Source organism: Camarhynchus parvulus, chromosome 14 (assembly GCF_901933205.1).
Source record: "Camarhynchus parvulus chromosome 14, STF_HiC, whole genome shotgun sequence".
NCBI lineage: Eukaryota > Metazoa > Chordata > Aves > Passeriformes > Thraupidae > Camarhynchus > Camarhynchus parvulus.
The window spans coordinates 3,868,187-3,887,346 of record NC_044584.1 but is presented as its reverse complement, the minus strand read 5'-3'; the positions used below and the strand labels follow the sequence as shown (position 1 = coordinate 3,887,346).

General features: G+C 44.3%; 1 long non-coding RNA gene across 1 annotated transcript in view; it reads right to left on the bottom strand.

Moving 5' to 3' along the window:
• The window catches only part of LOC115908957, a 39,205-nt gene that overhangs the window by 6,029 nt on the left and 14,016 nt on the right, over positions 1-19,160 (bottom strand). Inside the window, exon 2 of the long non-coding RNA XR_004061133.1 lies at positions 14,455-14,591. This is a non-coding gene — a long non-coding RNA (uncharacterized LOC115908957). The remainder of the gene's footprint in view (positions 1-14,454; positions 14,592-19,160) is intronic.

Here is a 19,160-nt window from a genome sequence, read left to right as displayed (position 1 = left end):
AGCCAAATGCCTCTTCATGGCACTTAAGCAGCCTAGCAGTAATCTGCCCTTGCTGGATGTACAATCATAGGGGCTCTGCCAGCACTATAAAGAGATGTGGAGAGCAGAACCACCACCTCAGAGGACAGTACATCAGCAAAGCGGGTGCAAATGTGACCAAAGAAAGTCTGAGAAACAGAGTTCCTTCTCAAGGGAGATGGTGCAGAAAGGTGCCAAAGTCTCTTTCCTTCCTCATGGGATGCCGTCAGACTGAAATAAAAAACACAGAGCAAAGGTGTCCCATGTTCTTAAGGGAGGTAGAAATTTCAGGATTCACCTACCCTGGACACAGAAGTACTGCTGTTGAAGGCCCCAGTCTTCACAGCTGACAGACCCCTATCTCTACAGAAAATCCAATTCTACTAAGATATATATAATGAGGCGTTTTGTCCTGTCAAGCTCACCTGTAAGAAGAAACAAAATTACTTGTCCCTCTTTCCTTCAGCGAGCTGTAAAGACACTTCTGATACAGCCCTTTGACAATGGCATCCTTGCTGCACCTGAGACTGGCAAATCTGTGTTAGTGACCTCACACTGTCCCCCTGGGTAAGTGCAGGGCAGGTTTCCAACTCTGCAGGCTGATAACGTTGCAGAATTGCATAGGCCAAGTAAAACGTATAGGAGGGATTCTTCCTCCTAATATTAAATAAACCTTATGTGAAAAATGCCATTTTGAGTGTCTTGAGTTGTCAATTGCAGGAGAAAGTGATATTGATTTCTACAGAAACTTTATTTGAGTAACCTATTAAATGAAACTTATTTGACACCAGATGACTCCTGCAATTTAATTCCCGAGTGAAGTGCTGTCTCCAAGGCTTTGTGATGTTCTTTAACCTGAATGATGAAAGGCATTTTCCTTACAGCCATTTGCTGATGGATCTCAGGGTCTTTGCAAATAAAGTCCTCCAAAGATTCTAGAACATGCTTTCACTGGCAAAGTGCAGCTGATACCCCAGATACCCCAGAACATACCAGGCTTTAGGAGCAAAGCTAAAGGTGCAAAGAGCCTGACAAGAGCTGCCAGGCTCTGTGGCCTCCAAAAGTGCTGAGAAAGCCCCAGGATCCAGGAGTTCAGTGGCCACAGGTGTTACAGTCCTGCCCCAGCCAATACTTGTGCCAGGGCATCTTAGCTCAGGGCTGGGGTATGCTCAGACCTCAAAACCTCCTCCCCTTCCTCCTGAACATTTCTATCCCCAAGTGCCTCAAGGCAAAGTTAGAGCTGCAGAGGCACTTGCTTTTCAGTCCAGCCCTCTCTGCATTGCGCCTTGAAGACTTGTTAGCTGGCCGTGATCACGAAGCTGCCTGTCATGCTTCAGGGGCCACTCCTGCTCATCAAGCCTTTTACACAGTTTGTTCTTTTAAAAGAAGCCAATTTACTTTTTATTTGAAATTTACAAGAAACAATTAAATAGGAAAAGTGTCAGATTTCATTTCTTTCATCAAAATGGCTTAGTCATGTCCGGAGTGTCAGCACTAACAACCCCAGTCCTTTGGTGCTCACAGCCCCAAGAGCTCATGCTGCAGCACTAGACTGGCTGTGTAGAGCCCTGGGCTCTTGTCACACACCTTGCAAGGGCTGCTTGTGCTGTGAGCTGTGTCAGAGGTCCATCTCACTCTGAAGTCCCTCCCAAGGGCCCTGCATGGGCAGAGACACACACTTACCTGTTCACTTTAATCCCCCTATTCCCAAAGAAACAGGAGCTAAGATCGTCTCAAGTTTTGGGAAGACTTTTCCAGCTGTGTGCTGCAGGAGAGGGAGGAAAACACAGTGTCTGCATACAGGAGGAGCCTTCTATGGTGTTCTGAACAACGTGTAGGTCATAAAAAGCCACAATTTGGTTGTAAATGTGCTCATGGGAGTTCCACGAAGTTCTGGAGCTCAGCAAACACCTAAAGCAAGGCTAAGGAGGGGGACAAAAGCACTGCCTGTGGTTCTGGGTTAGACGGCAGTCTCCCACTAGGAAGCGTCAGACCACAGCACTGGATGCTGAGCAGACCTGGCAGATAAAGTTGGCATCATCAAACCAATAACACATCTAAAATGAGACCCACCCTCCAAGCAAGGAGCTGCCTGAGGAGCTGCTCCCTCCCAGTCACTCTCAGCAAGCATCCTGGGGCACAGACAGCAGGCAGAGACCACTGGCCACTCAGGTTCCCCAGGACCATCTGTGCAGCACTGTGGCCGCAAGAGCATGCACTTGTGTCTTGCCTGCTGCTGTCCCATCTCTGGCCTGTTCAAGAGACAGTAGAGCCCAGACACCAAATGCCTCCTCCTGCAGCCATCCATCCAAAGAGCTTCTGTAAAACTACTTTGTACATTTCCCCTAATTTCAGTTCAGTCATGGTAGATCAGCCTACAGGGTTTGAATGCAATTTTCTCATTGAGGTATACTAAACCCTTCAGGGAAGGAGACAAAACTATGTAGAATTCATAGAAATTAGAGTAACATTTCTCTTCTGCATTTTTATATTTTATTATTATTTAGTGTTAGCCTTTTCTACTTCCAAATCATTAATTAATTTTATATTCCACTATCAGATATGGGCCTTTCGCTACAAGAAACAGGAGATCACTGTTTGTTCATACATACGTGAGCTAAAATATTACAGGGAACCCGGTGGTCATTGCTTCTCAGAACAAGGCCCAGAGAAATCAATTCACTCAAGGCACACTATAGTCTGCTTGTTCAAAGAGGACACAATGACACTGATGATACATGGACTCCACTGCAATGCACCCAGCTCAGCTCAGAGTGTTTCACCCCAACAGAGCTTCTCCCTCTGCCCGCAGGGTCATCTCCATCAAATTTAAACACAATAGTTGGGAATCTGAGACCTAAGAACTTGGACAGTAAATACTGCAACCCAAAATAATCAGAAGAGCATGTTTAAAACAGATAAGCCCTCAGCTGAGATGCACAGAGCACCACTGCCGGTCATCAGCAGTGGAGGCTAGCTGGAACTGCTTTCTAGCAAAGCACCACATATGAGTTGTCATTCCAGGGAAAGAAACTGGGCTTGACAGATACAGAGTTAAATTAATGATGACCCTTTCCATGTTAGCTGCCTGAGGGCTGGCAAGCAACTGCCACAATCATCATTCTCACAACTGGCCTGTCTGCTGGGAGTCTGCAGGGCATCTCCTGCCCTCAGGAGAGTCCAGCCAGACCCAGAGCCACTGTCTCAGTCCACTGCACCAATCCAGCTAGGTGCTGTGCTCCCAAGACAACTCACACCACAGGAGTTATTCTAAGATCAGCCCAGCCTTCTGGAGGGAGGACCTGAAAAGATCACTAAAGCCTCAGATGGAACAGCAAAGGGAAACTAGGGCTCACCTATCCCACTGGCAATGCCTGGCAGCCCAGGATCCTGTCAGTTCAGCTCTCATAGGATCAGAATCTACAGCGCTCTGAAGAAGAATGAGGTTTTCCCGGTTGAGCACATGGCATGTGCTGTCACAGAGAGGAGCAACCAGTCTAATCACCCTGTCAGGTCAAAGCAGCAGCTCCTGCCAGAGACCAGCAATTTGCCACTGAAGCCAATTGCTGCCAAAGGTGTTGGGGTGCTGCTGGAGCCTATTACACTCATCATACAGCTGATGGGCTGCCACATGGATCTCTCATAGCTGCATACTGATAGCTGATGGAGTATATCCTTAAAGACAAGTTTCCATCATTTAGTATGTTTGTTTTCTCTCCCTGCTGCCTTTCCAGACGCCAAGACTTCTTTAAAAAGAAAGCACATAAAGCAGCAGTTAATTTATAAAACACTACTTTTTTTCTGAAATTTCAGCAAAGCTGAAACTTGACTTGAAAATTAACATCAGCTGCATTTACTCTACAAGTAATTAATTCACTTCATACAAGTGCTACCTTGGGAAAGAGAACAAGTCACAAACATATTCACCTGTCATTAAAAAAAGGCAGACAAAGTAAATAATTCAAGAGGTTTAAAAATAAATTCACACATTCATAGAGGCAGATATCCAAGCTTCTTTTCATCTCCTCTCTGCAGCACCCTGCTGTATGTAATGGAACAGTGATACAAATATAAAGGGAGAGAACACAGAACAAGTACTGGGCTTGACTCACTTGGAAACCAAAGGAGTCTGTTTGCAGTGACAGAGCCCTGTAGAATACACACAGAGGCTCCTGGATTTTCAGCTGGGCCCAAAGGAACCAGACCCTTGATATTCTGGAAGAAAATGCTGTCTTTCAGAGCAGATCTCTTTTGACTGGATGAGGGAGGGAACGTGCAGAGCCTCCTCAGAGCTCTGTGAAAGGGGATATACAGCTGTGTTGTCTAACAGGAACCACATCAGCTTTGCTGCTGCATTTATGATGCAGCATTCATTACTATTGTGGTTCCAGCTGGTACTTTCAAGCCCTATATTTATTCTCAGCATCCTTACTAGAATGAAATAGTAATGCAGGTGTATCAGTGAGGGGGCTGGCTGTCCCTGCTCTTCTCAAGGTTTTGTGTGCTTCTGAAGGATGTCAGGAGAGTGGCATGTGCCTGGCTCCACTGCCGTGGACCTCTGTCCCAGGTTGGGCCTGGGACTGTCCAGGGCTGGGTGCTGGCAGACCTCACCATAGTCCTTGCCCAGGAAGACACTGCTCAGGGACTTTCCCCAGAAGACTGTCCCTTCAGCAGTTAAAAGGCATTTCAGAAATTATGGGCTTGGAGATCATGCCTAGAAATAAGGACGAAGAGTCTTTCCTGGCTTTACTATGCCCAGGATATTCTGAACCAGGGCACTAAGGCTACATGGGATTGATGTTCCTTCCACCTAGCAGTATATGCCTGACTATTCTACATAGAACTGGGAAACATAATTCCTAATACCAGGTAATAATTATCCAGGACTTCTAGTATCTTCAAAATCTGTAGAATTTTATTTGCCAGAGTATTTGAAAATTACTCTTTGTTAATGGCTAGCTAAATGTCTTTGAAGCTAAACATCTTTCCAGGGGCATGTCAAGTAGCTCAGAGCAGTCAGTCATCATCCCTTGGGGTAGAGGAGTTGCAGCTCACACAGACTTAGAGGAGTCCCCAGTTTTGCACTCACAGACTGAGGCAGAGAACTGTGCAGAGACAGAGTCCCAGCAAAGAGCTCCCTTTAAAGTATACAGAAGTCAGGTGGTATTTTGTCTGTAATATTCCCAGTGCTGATCCTTTTTTTTCCTCCCTTGACATCCACCAAGCCATCCTCTCCACTTTCAGGTCAAATCTGCTCTATTTTTGGGAAATCCTTTTTTTTTGTCCTCTTTCATAGCAGCAGCAACAAGAGTGGGAAGATATCTGGCATCTAAAACTAATTCCTCGCAATGCCTTCTTGCTGAAGCCAAGAGGCTTCCTGTCATGTGACATTAAATATACCAACCTCATACAACAAAAAACGTGAAGCCACCTTTCAGCAAAGAGCAAGAAATGGCAATTTCTGGCAGATCCATCCAAAGCAGTGGTAGCATATTACTCTTTAATGCCTGTCAGATACTTCCATCGTACAAAGGAACTACATGGATGTTACTATGCACTGCCCAAAAATTTTGTGCTGAACCCCCTATTTGGGCAGCTCTGTGGCAGGACGCTCTCACTCCTCATCAACCGCATGAGCATGTGGCTTCCTGAAAAGATTACATTTTATCTTTCACTACTTGAAAAGCTCCTGTTTTCTCTTAGTTCAGTGTACACATATCCATATTGACCAGCACTTTGCTCACATGCTGCCTGCTTTCCCAAAGTCTTTTAAAAAGTCCTTCCAGTATGTGCTGACAAGAGACAGGGTCGCAGCAGGCCTGCAGCACCAAACACTTGGACTTCATGATGCAGACCAGATGGAGCAGACAGCCAGCATTCAGACTGACAAAAAAGGGATTCTGTTAGCATCTCCTGTGGGGACTGCATGGGACACTAGCATTCTTTGGGCCCATGAAAACTGGCTTACAGCTGGCTGTGACAGAGAGGAAAAAAACTCTCTTACAAATGTAGTTCCCTGAAAGTGTTCCTCCTTGCAGAAGGATAAAAAGGAATCAGGAGGCTATGGGTGCCCTTCTTGGGGTGTGCAGCAGGAGCAGGATAGCTCAGATTATGCTGCTTCGTGACCTGTGATGATGGCTAAACACTGGGGATCTCCCAGGAGCTGGCTGAGCCAAGACTGAAGAGGAGCTGGTAAAGATGTTTGGGATCTAGCACAGAGGCAAGATGGATATGGATCTGGAAGCCTGGCACAGAGGCCTGTGGTTATCTGCTAGGGGTGAGGGAAGAGGAGCCCTGTGTCAGCACAGCTTCTGTCAGAACTGCTCTCAGTCTGCCTCAGCAGCCAGCATTCCTCTGCTTGGGAGGAGGGAGAAGAGCTCCTCTTTGATAGAATTTCATTTGTTCTCTTTTGTAATCCTAGCAACAGGATGGAAGCAGATAATGTGCAATTTGTTTTAATTCAGCTTTATCTTGTCAGTCCTAGCTATAACACTGCAGCAAACATCATTCTGAAGAATAGAGATGTGATGGAGCAGGGTGAGATTCTGCAAACCCTATTGATTACATCACAAGTCATCACTATAAATATTTGAAGGAGAGAAAAACTCTTGATCTAAACATGTTCATGTAACAAATTGTGCAATTGAGAGTGAGTGAGAGATGGCTCTAACAGGAGAGGGATGCTAGAAAGCAAAGCATTTAAGCTGCTTACCTTTCAACCCAAATAACATCCATTAAATGGAGCATTGTGGAATTCATGTTGTGAGAACAGAAATACAAAAGGCTCAGTGTGCAGGAGCCTCAGAAGCACGTGAATAAGGTATGTCATGAAGGAAGCACTGTGTTTCTAATCACTACAGAGAAACTAAAGCACTTTCTACAGTTCCCTTTGGGACATAAGTTGTTTTGATATCAGCTGTCAGGTGGACTTTGTTACCAAGCAGAGCAACAGGGGTCCCAGTGGTCCTCAAGAAATAAAGACACCTGTGTATGATCAAGGACAAAAATGAGACCACTGGGTGTTCTTTGCTCCTCAGAAACAGCACTTCTACAAAGACAAACCATCACATGGTACTTTACAAGTTTTTCTACAGCACCTCTCCATAGCCTCTGAAACCCGGAAAGGCAAAGAGGCCCAACAGCTGTAGAGGAATAAGATAAAGAGCTCTGAGGCTGCCAAGCACCCTGTCCTCTTTATAAAGACATTTCTGATACCAAGCAGAGTATTCAGTGGAATTTGGCAACGGGCATACCAAAACACAGATTCGAGATGAAAGGCAACAAGCAGTAAGAGAAAATACTTGTCAGAAAGGAAGTGCCAATCTGCACTTATCCTGTACTGTGAAAGCTCATCTGAACCAGCAAGTGCCAGGCTGTGCAGGTGTCAGACATGCTCACCATGGACACAGGTATGCAAAGGGCTTAGGTCTGTTACCATGATATATTTTCCTCACTCACCCAGGGGTAGCCCAGCAGTGTAACATGCTTGTCCTGGTCAAACCAGCCATGCTAAAGCATGCTCAGCACAAGCATTTGCAGTGTGCTGTGCAATTAGCCTGTGCTGTGGTGATTGATTGACAAAAACTCCTAGATGCCAGGCATGGCAGCGTGGTGCAGGTTTAGAAAGTGGAGCAGAGGCCCTTGAATACATAAAAGCAGCAGGAAACAATGAGACAACAGGCTGGAATGAGCTTCACAGTCCCTGTCTGAGGTAAAATCTCACGCCTATAAGAGAAGTACCTTTTCCTGACAGGCAGCCTAATTCTTGTATAGATTCTCAGAACAACAGCTCCCAGTTTTACTCCTTGTGACTGTAGTGAGTTCTGTTTTACCCTTGAACTCTGTGATTTCTCTTGAAACCAATTGTCCTTCCCATAACCATCATGTGCCTTGGGGCAAGGCTTCTAGCAAAAAAATATTTGTTATTGAAAACATGGAAGTTCACAAAATTGACTTCAAGCATTTCAGACAACAAAGGCAGATGACATATTTGCTGCAAATTCCAAAGAGAGAAAAGTACTGCTTTTATAGTAACAGGAACACCTGAATGAGACATTAATAGTTCCTTTAATCATAATTACAGAAGTTGTCCTTCTCTTTTCCTGAAATGAATGAACATATTGGTAGTTGGCCCTTAAACTCTCCCTAGTTAAATCAGTATTACGCTAAACTGGAGTTCAGACTGATGAAAGCCTGTGTTTCCTTTTGCTATTGCTGTAGTAAAAGCATAATGACCAGGGAGGCTCCTCTTGGCACAGCAATTTGCTCTGCATAAAAGGTTATAAACCATCCCAGGTTCAGTTCATCTAAAAGAAAGCTGCATAAGACAAGCCAGATGGCCCTATCCTGCAACCCTCACTTGGTTCTGAGGGAAATATACTGTAACCTAAGAGGTCTTTCCCAGCTTTTAATTTGATGACTTTGGAAGAGAAATATTTTTGCCCTGAGTCATGAAGAATCTACTCCTATCTATAAGCATAATGGCAGAATTGTCTCTGTCCAACATGGGGGCAGTTCTGGGCATCTTCTCATAGAAGATGTTCCTCACAGTCTCTCTGCTACCAAAACCTTGCCATGTAACCGCAACACAGGACAACCCTGTCTGCTCCACCTATTCCTCTGCTCCTCCGGGCCCCTGTTTCCCCTCTGCAGCAGGTCATGGAGGAGAGCATGGAACCCATCAGGTAAACAAAGGGGCTAAGAACCCAGATCACACTGGATAAGTGCCTTTAACTGATACACACACCTTTGACACTAGCTCCCTTTCATCTAACTCCTGCAGGTATTTATTAATGAAACCCTCCTGACTGTTGATTCATTTGATTGTTAAAGCTTGTGGAACTTGTGCTGTTATTATTCATTGTTATTAATGTTCACAACTCAGCCTGTCTCTTTCCAATATGCTCCACAGAGGAAATCGAAGGCTGAAGCCAGTCGTTGCAGTAAATGAGTGATGGAGATGCTGGAGGACAGGACAGAGCCCGTTGCTCTGGGACTGAGGCAGGTTTTGGGAAGGATGTTAATCTTCAAGCACAGGGACTGCAAAGTGAGTAGCTGTTTCAAGTGGGTTCTCTGGTGTGTGCAGTGCTTGCTCAGTTAATTCACCAGGGACCATCACCCTAACAAAATTGTCTGTGCACAGGACCAGTGACCCAGGCCAGATTCTGATCTGTGTGCAGAAAGGTTCAACACAACATGTTCAACACAACAACCCACACAGATGCTACAGAACACATACAAAGCCTTGCAGAAAACACATCTCCATGTGATGGCTGAGGATATACTGAGGAAAAGCAGAGCTGGATAACCTCTGGAAGTTCTCTTCACTCCTCTGCAAGGCATAGGACAACACCAGAAGGACACAGCTGCTGGTATCCCAGACCTCAGGAGTGCAAGACCCCAATGTGCTGAGTCAGGGCGAACAGCATGCTGCTGGCTTTAGCATGCTCCCTCTCCTCCCCTCCTGCAAGCCTCCTTCACCTTTTCACAGCCTCCTTGCTACACAAATGTTTGCCCATTCTTGCATTGCATATAGATGCCGCAGGCCAGGATGGTCCTGCTCCTGCCTGTTTGGTAGTTGGAATGCGTCTAAATCTTCAGCAGTGCTGTTATACCATCTCTCCAGAACAATGTATTTGTTCAAGTTATATCTTTGGAGTCTACAGAGCCATCACATACCATATTCAAACCATTATTCATCTCAAACAGAGAATTCTGCAAAGCAAGAGGAAATAAAAGAGAGTTTAACACAGCTTTACTAAAATGGAATTTGCCAAAGACTTACAGAAAAATGGATTTAATTAGGGCTGCTAATGGGGAACAGTTTGTTCCTGTGATTTAAAACAGAAGTTAGATAGTGCCTGTAATTCCAACATTTTTAAATTATATATAGGGGGTTATTTCTCATTTCTACCTTAATTATAAAAATCCATCTTTATGAATCATAATTTTAAGGCAAATAAAGCAAAGACAGTAAAACTGATGTTTTAGTTAATAAAACTTTTAAGAACTCACCAAAGAAGCAAAAGACTTCAGCGTAGATAAAACAGACTTAACACAGCAAGTCATAGTTGCAGGCAGTCCTCTGGATACTACTTGAGAACAGCATAACAAGGTTAAGTTTTTTACTTGGGAATAGGCATGTAAAGGAAGGTATGTTCTGTTACAAGAAATGAAACCAGGTGTCGATTTTAGGGAATAATGGGAATGTCCTCTATTTAACTTCACAGCTAGGTCTAAGTCGCAGGCATTAATTGGCCTGACATGCTCCAGATAAAATCCCAAATTCTAGAATTCTCTGCTACCCATTCTTACACTGACTACAGTAGATTTTTCTGAATTGTCTGCAAATTATTAGTCCCAATTAAAGGGGATACAATTATAGAACTGTGAGCCTTTTCTGCAGCCTTTGGTTTTATTTAAAACTAACAAATGTTGGTTTTGTGAAACTTCTCCTGACCACATAACTTGAGTAAATGAGTCCCAGCATTGTAAAGCACTGAATAATTTAATTACAAATAGCCCAGACAACTGATAAGTAAGCTGGGTCTGGCTGCTGTCACTGCTGCAGATTCTTCACCAACCATACTGTGTTTTAATATTACACCTTGGATCAGAACAGAATCAATGAGCGAAGTTCAGATGTGGCACATTTCCTATTTCTCTGACAGTTTATTTCATGGATCACAGGGATGAAAGTACAGCTGCTTATTCAACAGAGGAAAGAATGAATCAGTTTTCATTCTTTAACACACTATGTGACCTATTCTCTTATGCTCTATCGTTTACAATGGCTTCAGTCTCTTCAAGACTTTCAAATTTGTCAGATAGAGAAAATTTAAAATAATGACAAAATGCCCTACCCTAGGTCTGCTTCCAACTGACTGACTGCTCTGCTGGTAATAAGTCCAAATTGAAGCGATTAGGTCACTCAGGTTGAATTAAACAGACAAATTGTAGTCCTAGCTGATTAAAAATGAACCAATCTTCTGGAAGATTCCTGTGATTTTGCTCCAAGCTCCCCACAAAAGGCACTGGATGCCACAAAACTTTTGATCCTCATGTGCTTCAGTTTCTTCCCCTAATTCAAACATGAAGAACTAACATGACAGGATGGCAGCCAGGTAGCTGCTGACCAAAACATTGCACAGGTCGCTCCTGTGTCTGCCCCGTGCAGCAGCACTGAGGCCAGCTCAGGGCACCAAGGCCAGCAGGCAGACAGACACAGAGTTGCATGGCTTCTTCCCAACACACTGTCCCAAAGATCCTACCACACTAAGGGGATATCAGAGCTCTGCATACCCCATCAGCCTCCCTGAAGCTAGCAGATAATGTCACAGTTCTTTAGGCACTGCCAGTTGGGCAGAACTAACACAACGAAATGTATAATTTTTCAATTGCAGTGTGATTTTTTTTTTAAATTTAGAAATAGTCCTAGGTATTGTGGCTTAAAATACCTTCTGTGTACCCTGTCTTTGTCTTCTTTTACTGTTAATCCCAGTTCATTGGTGACTGTGATGGTGGTCACAAGGGTTCTTGGGTGAAAGAAGAGATGAGATCCTCCACTCCATGATCAGAAGGCTTGATTTATTATTTTATGATATATACATATACTATAACTATACTAAAAGAAAAAGAGGGAGAGATTTCCAGAACCTGCTAAGCTAAAAATAGAATAGAAAGGATGATAACAAGGCCACTCTCTCGGGCTCTCTCCGAGAGACCTCAGTTCTGGATTGGCCATTATTTCTAAACATCCAAGCTGGGCCAATCCAGACGGACCTGTCGAATTCCACAGCAGCAGATAACCTATTGTTTACATTTGTTTCTGAGGCCACAGCTTCTCAGAAGGAAAAAATCCTAAAGAAAGGATTTTAGTGACAAGGATGTCTGCGACAGGTGACACTTGCGCAGTTCCTGTCATTGATAACTTTGTACTAGCCTGTGCTTTTTACTGTAATCAATTTTTAGATAAGGAAGCTTATATTCTGAAAAGGAGAACAGAGCAAGTGCTGTGGTCACCCTTGGCAGGCATGGGCACCACAGGCACCACGCTGGCACCCCAGAGTCAAGGCAGCAGGGCCCCCTGCAGTGCCGAGGTCAGTGGGCAGCAGCCTGGCATCAAAACAGAGGGGCAGCTAAAGTGCCAGACAGATGGTAGACCTGACATCATGGCCTGAAGTAGAAATTCCGAAAGCTACGAACTAAGGAACTTCTACTGGCAAAGAGGATTTCTGGATCTCCTTTTTCAAACTCTTCTCCTGCCTCATTCTACTTTATGACTGACCCCATGTGGTTTGCCTGGCCTTAAGACATAAAAGTAATAAATCCGGCCTTACCAGGATATTACCCAGATGAAACACACATATCACAGCCAGCTTTTATTTGCTTCTCTCTCTGCATATCCAGTAGTTCAAATCTAGGGCTTTCAAAGCAGTGAATTTGACAAATATCAGTACTTCAGGACATGTGGGCAGACAAATTGCTTTTTCCAGTTCATAAGATGAATCTGGGACAAGCATGGGTCACTAAATTGTCACAGCAAATGTTCTAGTCCAGACCTGTGTTCAAGTAGGCCATGAGATGTAGTAGAGGTTACTGGTTTGCTTTGTTTTCCCCTGAGAGATTAATTTTCCTTTTTAATTTTTCTGCCTTTTGTGAAGGAAGACCAAAGACCCATCACAGCTCAGGATGGCTCAGCAGTAGTAACCACTCACTTGCTGCTATAGTGTAGAAGCAAACAGGACAGTCCGTTTGTGAGAGCTGTTGGCTGAACTGTAAGCTCTTCAGTATCTGCTGTCTCTTTTCTTATCCAGCCAGGAGCACACTGCAGCTAAAGAAAACACCCGAACTTCCCACTGATCAGGTTTTGGCACAGTTCTGGAGGACTGTAATGTGAAATGGAGTCTGAGCGGCCAGCAGGTAGTAGACGGTCAGATGCTGAACAAGTGGATTTGGATGACACTCACCAGATCAGCTTTGGCTGCACTAATGAGAACTGTGCACGAGCATACGCTACCACAGAGGTTACACTCACTGTGCCTGTCACCAACACCCATTTGTCCCCTGGCTAATGGAGACAAATGCCCACCATGCTCTGCTGAAGTAATGTTCACAATGGAGTTTTAACAAAACCTTTTTCCATCATACAGTACAAATTAACAGACTGCAGCATTTGAAAAATGGTCCTAATCCCTGTCCACATGGGGAGTTTGTTCCCAGTGCAAAGTGCCAGGTTATGACAACAATATATACTTCAAGTGGGTGAAAATGAATTAATAACAACACCCTGACAGTGCTGCTATTCCTGAGTGCTTAGGAGCTGGGTAAAACTGACAGTTCAAGATGAATACGGCACGGAGATGTTACTATGCATAGCTGGTCAGGAGAATCCAGACTTACTTGCCATTACAGATGGGTTAATTCTAAAGGCTGCATTTGATTCTGAGCCATAGTTGCTCTCTGAGGAAATAGGAAAGGGTCCATCACATGAAGGACTGAATTACAGGTAATATTCCCATTTATGAAGAAAGCATCGGATAATCCTAGAAACAAAGGATGCAAATTTGCCTGTTGCTGCTGTGTCCCCAACAGCAGGCTGACTCCTCTGCCCACCCCTGGAGGATCCAGTCAAATGGAAGTGGACAACTTGCCTACAACAGCAATCAGGAAGGCAGGACTGTCCCCAGCTGGAGGGATCACCATCACACACCAAATACTCATTAGCCCATTTTCATAGCATAAGCGTCACAAGGTGCCAGGGAATTTTTTTGCTATCAGGTTGATAGAGGAAAGCCAGTGCGATCCCGCATCACATGTGGCTCTTTACCAGGAATCCTGTGGAGTCCAGATGCACTCAGGATTTCAACAGGCTTCAGAGACACTCCTGGAGCATAACCCCACCTGCTAGTTCAGAGCAGTGGTCAAACACAGACACTGCTCCTCAAGGACTCAGATCGTGATCTCAAGAACTCCTCACCTTGTCTGCTACAGGCTTTTCAGAAGCATCTGCTAATGGCTGTGGCCAAAGAGAGGCCCTGCTAATGGCTGTGGCCAAAGCCAGCCAGTCTCCCATGCCCCAAGGAGCTTTCTCTCAGATTGCTTCCATGGTGGTGCTGAGGGTCCTTCCATGGCTTGCCACTGCCAGTAGCCAACAGCAGCACCCCCCAAGCTCAAGAGAGGATCCCCAGCAAGGGGAGTCCCTGTGTCTCAGTTACCTCTGCCCATCCCCCTGCAGTGCTGTGGCATGTCCCCTACACCTGCAGCTACATCAGGTAGGCTACATCATCAAAGAAGGCTTGGCCTGCAGCAGCAGGCTAGAGTCCCTCATTCCCCAAGATGTGACACAGCTGCACCTTATTCCCACTTCAGTTTAAATGCAATCAAGGGTAGATCTTTGTCCTCAGAAGATACAAAGCACGTCCCTTGTACCTGTACCTCTTTCCAGGAGTAGAGATTTCATATGACAATAACCTTGCAGTACATTATCCTGGTGAAATCATGGTTGCAGTGATGTCAGGATGGTCTCTGAGCCTCTTACCCCAGGCACCCTCCTCCCCATGAGAAGCTGGTTCCTGTAATTACAAAGTGAAGTCATATTAGAGGAAAACTAATCAGCTTGCTGGATGCCAACAAATTAAATATTAATCTAACTATTGTGAAAACAAAAATATTAATCTTCAGATATTTTCTGGCACAAGTGTCAAAATCAGAGTGGAACTAAGACTTTATTCATTTTCCATTATCAACTTAGATAAAAACACTCAGAAAAATGGGCAATGATGTGCAGAAACCACTCAGCACAGATAATTACAGAGTAAGTTTAGGCAGCTAATCACTTCTAGAATACGCTTCAGATCAAGATAACTGACTGGCTTGTTTCCTTGCCTTGTTAAATCAGGCAGATTCTCAGCTTTGCCTAATGGGCATGGAGCTCCCAGCGTCAGCATCTTTAACTAACAATAGGGCTGTCTGGCAGGCATGCTTATCCCACCAGTCCACAGCAGGACTGCGAGATGGTGTCCCTACATCGGGAGAGCAAGACACAGCAGAGGCAACAGTGGCAGTTGGGGCAGGCAGTGGGCAGGGCAGGGACAGTGGGAGAAAGGCAGGGCAGAGCAGGGCATCTGCGGCAGCGGACAGACAGAGAGCCACAAGCAAGGACGTGCTGAAGAAGGATGAGCAGCTGCAGTGGCAACAGTGGGACAGGAAGACCAACTGAGGGAAGATGTAGCCTTGCAGGGGGCCACTCCCTGCAGGATACCAGCTCTGGCCTTCATGGCACTCACAATGAGGGGCTCTTGGGGCTGCCCAGGAGCGGCTCCTGCACAGCGCTCACACCCACCCTGCCCACTGCCACCAGCCGCAGTCAGAGGAAGGAATCATAGTGAGACCAAGGGATTCTCCTTTGGGGGAATCACTGCAGGCAAGAGGCAATTTTCCACAGCTCTTCCTCTGGCATGTCAGGCCCAACCTTCCCAGGACTGCAAGTCCATGAGCTTTACACTGCAGTTTCAACAAAGGCCTGAGTGCTGCTGGCAGCCACAGCAGCAAGCAGGAAGGTGAGCTCTGGCTGGCTGTGGGACAGGTGCCATGGATGCCACTGGGGCACCAGGGACAGTGAAAGGGGCACTCACCTGAACCAGAACACACTCAGCTGCAGTCTGCATAGTCCACACTCACCAGGACCTCACTACTGCATTTACTTTATTCAGAATGGAAAAAACTCCCCTTTATACTTCAAGTCAGTAACCCTTACGGTCTCAATTTACATGGGAGTTTTCCTTCGAACTAAGGCAGGAATTATTTTTACAACGGCATTCATGGATAGTCTCTCTTCTCCTTAATTATTAACTTTGCTGTAGTAAAAAAAAAGTGTTTAGGAATTCCATCAATATCAACAAATCTTTTGCATTAAAGTACTGAACTAAAGATTATCTAATGAAGAAGCAGCATTCACTTTTGCTTTATTTAAAGGAATTAAAGGATAACTATAGTTCTATGGATGCTCTTGTGCAGCTTCTTAAATTTGAAAGACTGCCAGAAATTATGCTTGACTTATTATCTGATTTATTATAGCAATCCTAAAAGATAGGAGTGGAGTGAAATAAATTGGGAGTTTAAAGAGCTCACAGGCCCTTCAGCAAGACACAGACCTTCAGAGATGGCAGCAGCTCTGTTAGTTAACACAGTGCTCAGTACACAGTTTTGAAATGACAGCGTCTCTTCCTGTCAAGAACTGTGCACCAGCGGAACCCTTCAGTGATGTCACAGAATGCTGCTTGGCAGGCTCTGCTCACAGCAGTGCCAGAACTGCTTTGGAGACAAATGAAGAAATTCCATATTTACTTCCCTTAGCACGTTCTGTGTCCATCCTTTCTTTGGTCATAATGATGAGCCTGTAATCTGTGGAATGTTGAGCTGCACTATTTCTCATCCATAAGATCCCCATCAGGTAGAATGCTATGGGGAAGTGCCAGCCATGGATTTTTCAGAGTGGTCCCCAAGATTTGCCTCACCATTGAAAATGCATCTCTCCAGGTACACAAACTAAAGCAGTAGCTGTTCCTGGGGATTACATATCCCAAGGCATCTCACCCAGCTATTTATAAATTACATTGCTAAACAGGGATTGACAGAGCTTCTTCTTCCACCAGTGTTTTTTATTCTGATCCAGCCTGACCCTGACAAACAGTAGCTTCTCTGAAAAAGGCATAGTCTGTTCTGTTTTCTAAGTAATCGGCAATCTTTCATCCATCTTGCTTTAAGAAAGCCACAATCTTTGGGTATATTCTGCTTAAGATCCCAAGGGCTTGGGACATGATACTGACAGAATTATTCCATCTGAGCCTAAAAACTACTCGAGCTTTTGTCAATATAAACCAAAAATGACCATACTCTCATTCTGGAAGAAACTGTGGTATTAGAAAGCATAGGTTTGACAAGACAAGCTGAAACCTACTCTTCAGATTCCAGTAGGTCTATGCCATATTAATTATTTATCAACATGTTTTCTCAAAGTAGTGTCTCTGTGACTTTAATTTTCAATTCCCTTAATGCTAGGAGGATCTCTGTTGGCAACACATAAATTATTAACAGAGTTAAAACAATATTTGTTTTGCCCCAAAAACAGTTTTGAATGCTGTCCTCATACCAGTTAGATTTTTCTGAAACTTTAATGAAGGTCTCTTATTTCCTCCAGACTCATGGCTGAGGCACAGGCTTCGCTGGGCCTTTGATTTGGCTGTGGGAGCACCACATCCTCACACTGTTCATCCCACTGGCGCTGGGGGAGTGATCAAGCAAAACAGCTGCGATGAAGCAGGAGAAACAGCAGCATGCCTATAACTGGGAATTTCAGTTGCTGAGTTCAGAGGTTCTGTTTTTCTAGTGACTGTTCTGCATTTTTTTATTTCAGCAGCTGTCCCTAGGCTCAGCAGAGAGAGCCCATTCTTCACTCTGCTTGGAATACTTTTCTCCTAACAAAGAAAAATACAGTGCAGTTCTTTTAGTCTACAAGAGAGCAATTTTGATTCAGAAAAAGGATACTTGAAACATCATGGGTCTAAGAATTTTATGCAATCTCAGCCACTTCTCTCTCTGCCAGGGAGCATATAAAAAATTAAAACCCCAAATATTGCTTCTTGCTCTTCTAGGCCCTAATTACAAATACATTTTCAAAAGGAGGAGTCAACTTAAGCCTACTATTGTGCAAAATCTCATACTTTCAATACAGTCTTCACTTGATGTGGATTGGTAATTGGAGCTGTGGAATCAATTTTTCCCACACTTGAAACACTCAGATGGGTATGAAATGTGTTGCATTTGTTCCATGCACGTTTACAGTTCTGCACTTTACTTGGAGTGCAATGATCATTCTGATGTATTTTTTATAACAAAGCAACATTTCCTCAGACTTTGATGTTTCATGTACAGAGCTATTATAACCATTTGCCATTTAGGCGCATGATCCATGGCTAATCTCCAAAACTTTGATGCATGCAATAATTATTACTATTGATGTCATTGCACCATATTTAAAATATGAACATCTCATTGTAAGTCTACAGCTAACAGAAAAGAAAGGCAACCAATCCACACCAAGACAGAAAATTCCCTGTTGGTAAACATCTGAAAGCTTGTAAGATGACATTCCACAGGTTCCAGTGAGGCACTGACTGTGAGTGCAAGGGCTCTGAGAGCAGAAGCTGATGCAATGTGTGTGCTGGCCTCTGCGCTGAGAACAGCTCTGGGAAATTGAGAATGGGGGTCTCCAGATGACGTATTCTAACAATCTGTTTTTGAAGTTTGACCCTGAACTCAGGCACATGGCATGTTTCAGCAGCTCCTGCACCTAGGCCTCTGAGTAATTTTATCTGTGCCCTGTGTCGTTGGCATTCTGGAGACCAATATTCATTCAAACCACGGTTTCCAGACCTGACTAAGCAGAACACCTGGAAGTGCCTCAGAGCTCTCTCCTGCCTTTGTATGAAATCTGGATCTGAACAGATTGTTAATTGGGACATTGTCATGAATATTTTCAATGAGGGCTGAAAATGTGTGTGCCTGTATTAACACTTTCAACTTGCTAAAATGTACCTTACAGGTCTCTAATTACACTGAAACAAACTGCATTAATGTATCTAGTTAATGGTCCATTTATGCTACTGGCAACAACTGTTTCTGGAAAGTCAAATTAACAACTCTGAACATCTGACTAATAGGAAAAACATTATGTTTTGATTGTACATGCATGTTAATGGTTAATAAATTTTCAAAGCTTCTGTATCAGAATGAAATCAATATTTCCTTTAATTGCCTTAGCATAATGCTGTAACTGTGGAGAAACTTACTAGAAAATAATGACAGAAAGTAGACCAATGTCTTCTGCCTAAAAAGTCACATGGGTCTGAATGCACTGGAAATAGTCTGCCTGGAGCACACAGGACAAGATTAGTTTGCTTCTGAAAGGTGGAAGGCTGGAGCTGCTGAGCTCGGCCTGTGCTCAGGGATACCTGAGATCATCCTGCAGTCTGGCTTACACAGCAGCTGACACTAAGCTAATGCTGTCACCCTGCTAGACAGCAACAACTACAGCCAGTGCACAGCAAAGTCACAGACACAATGAAGAAGGATGGAATGCC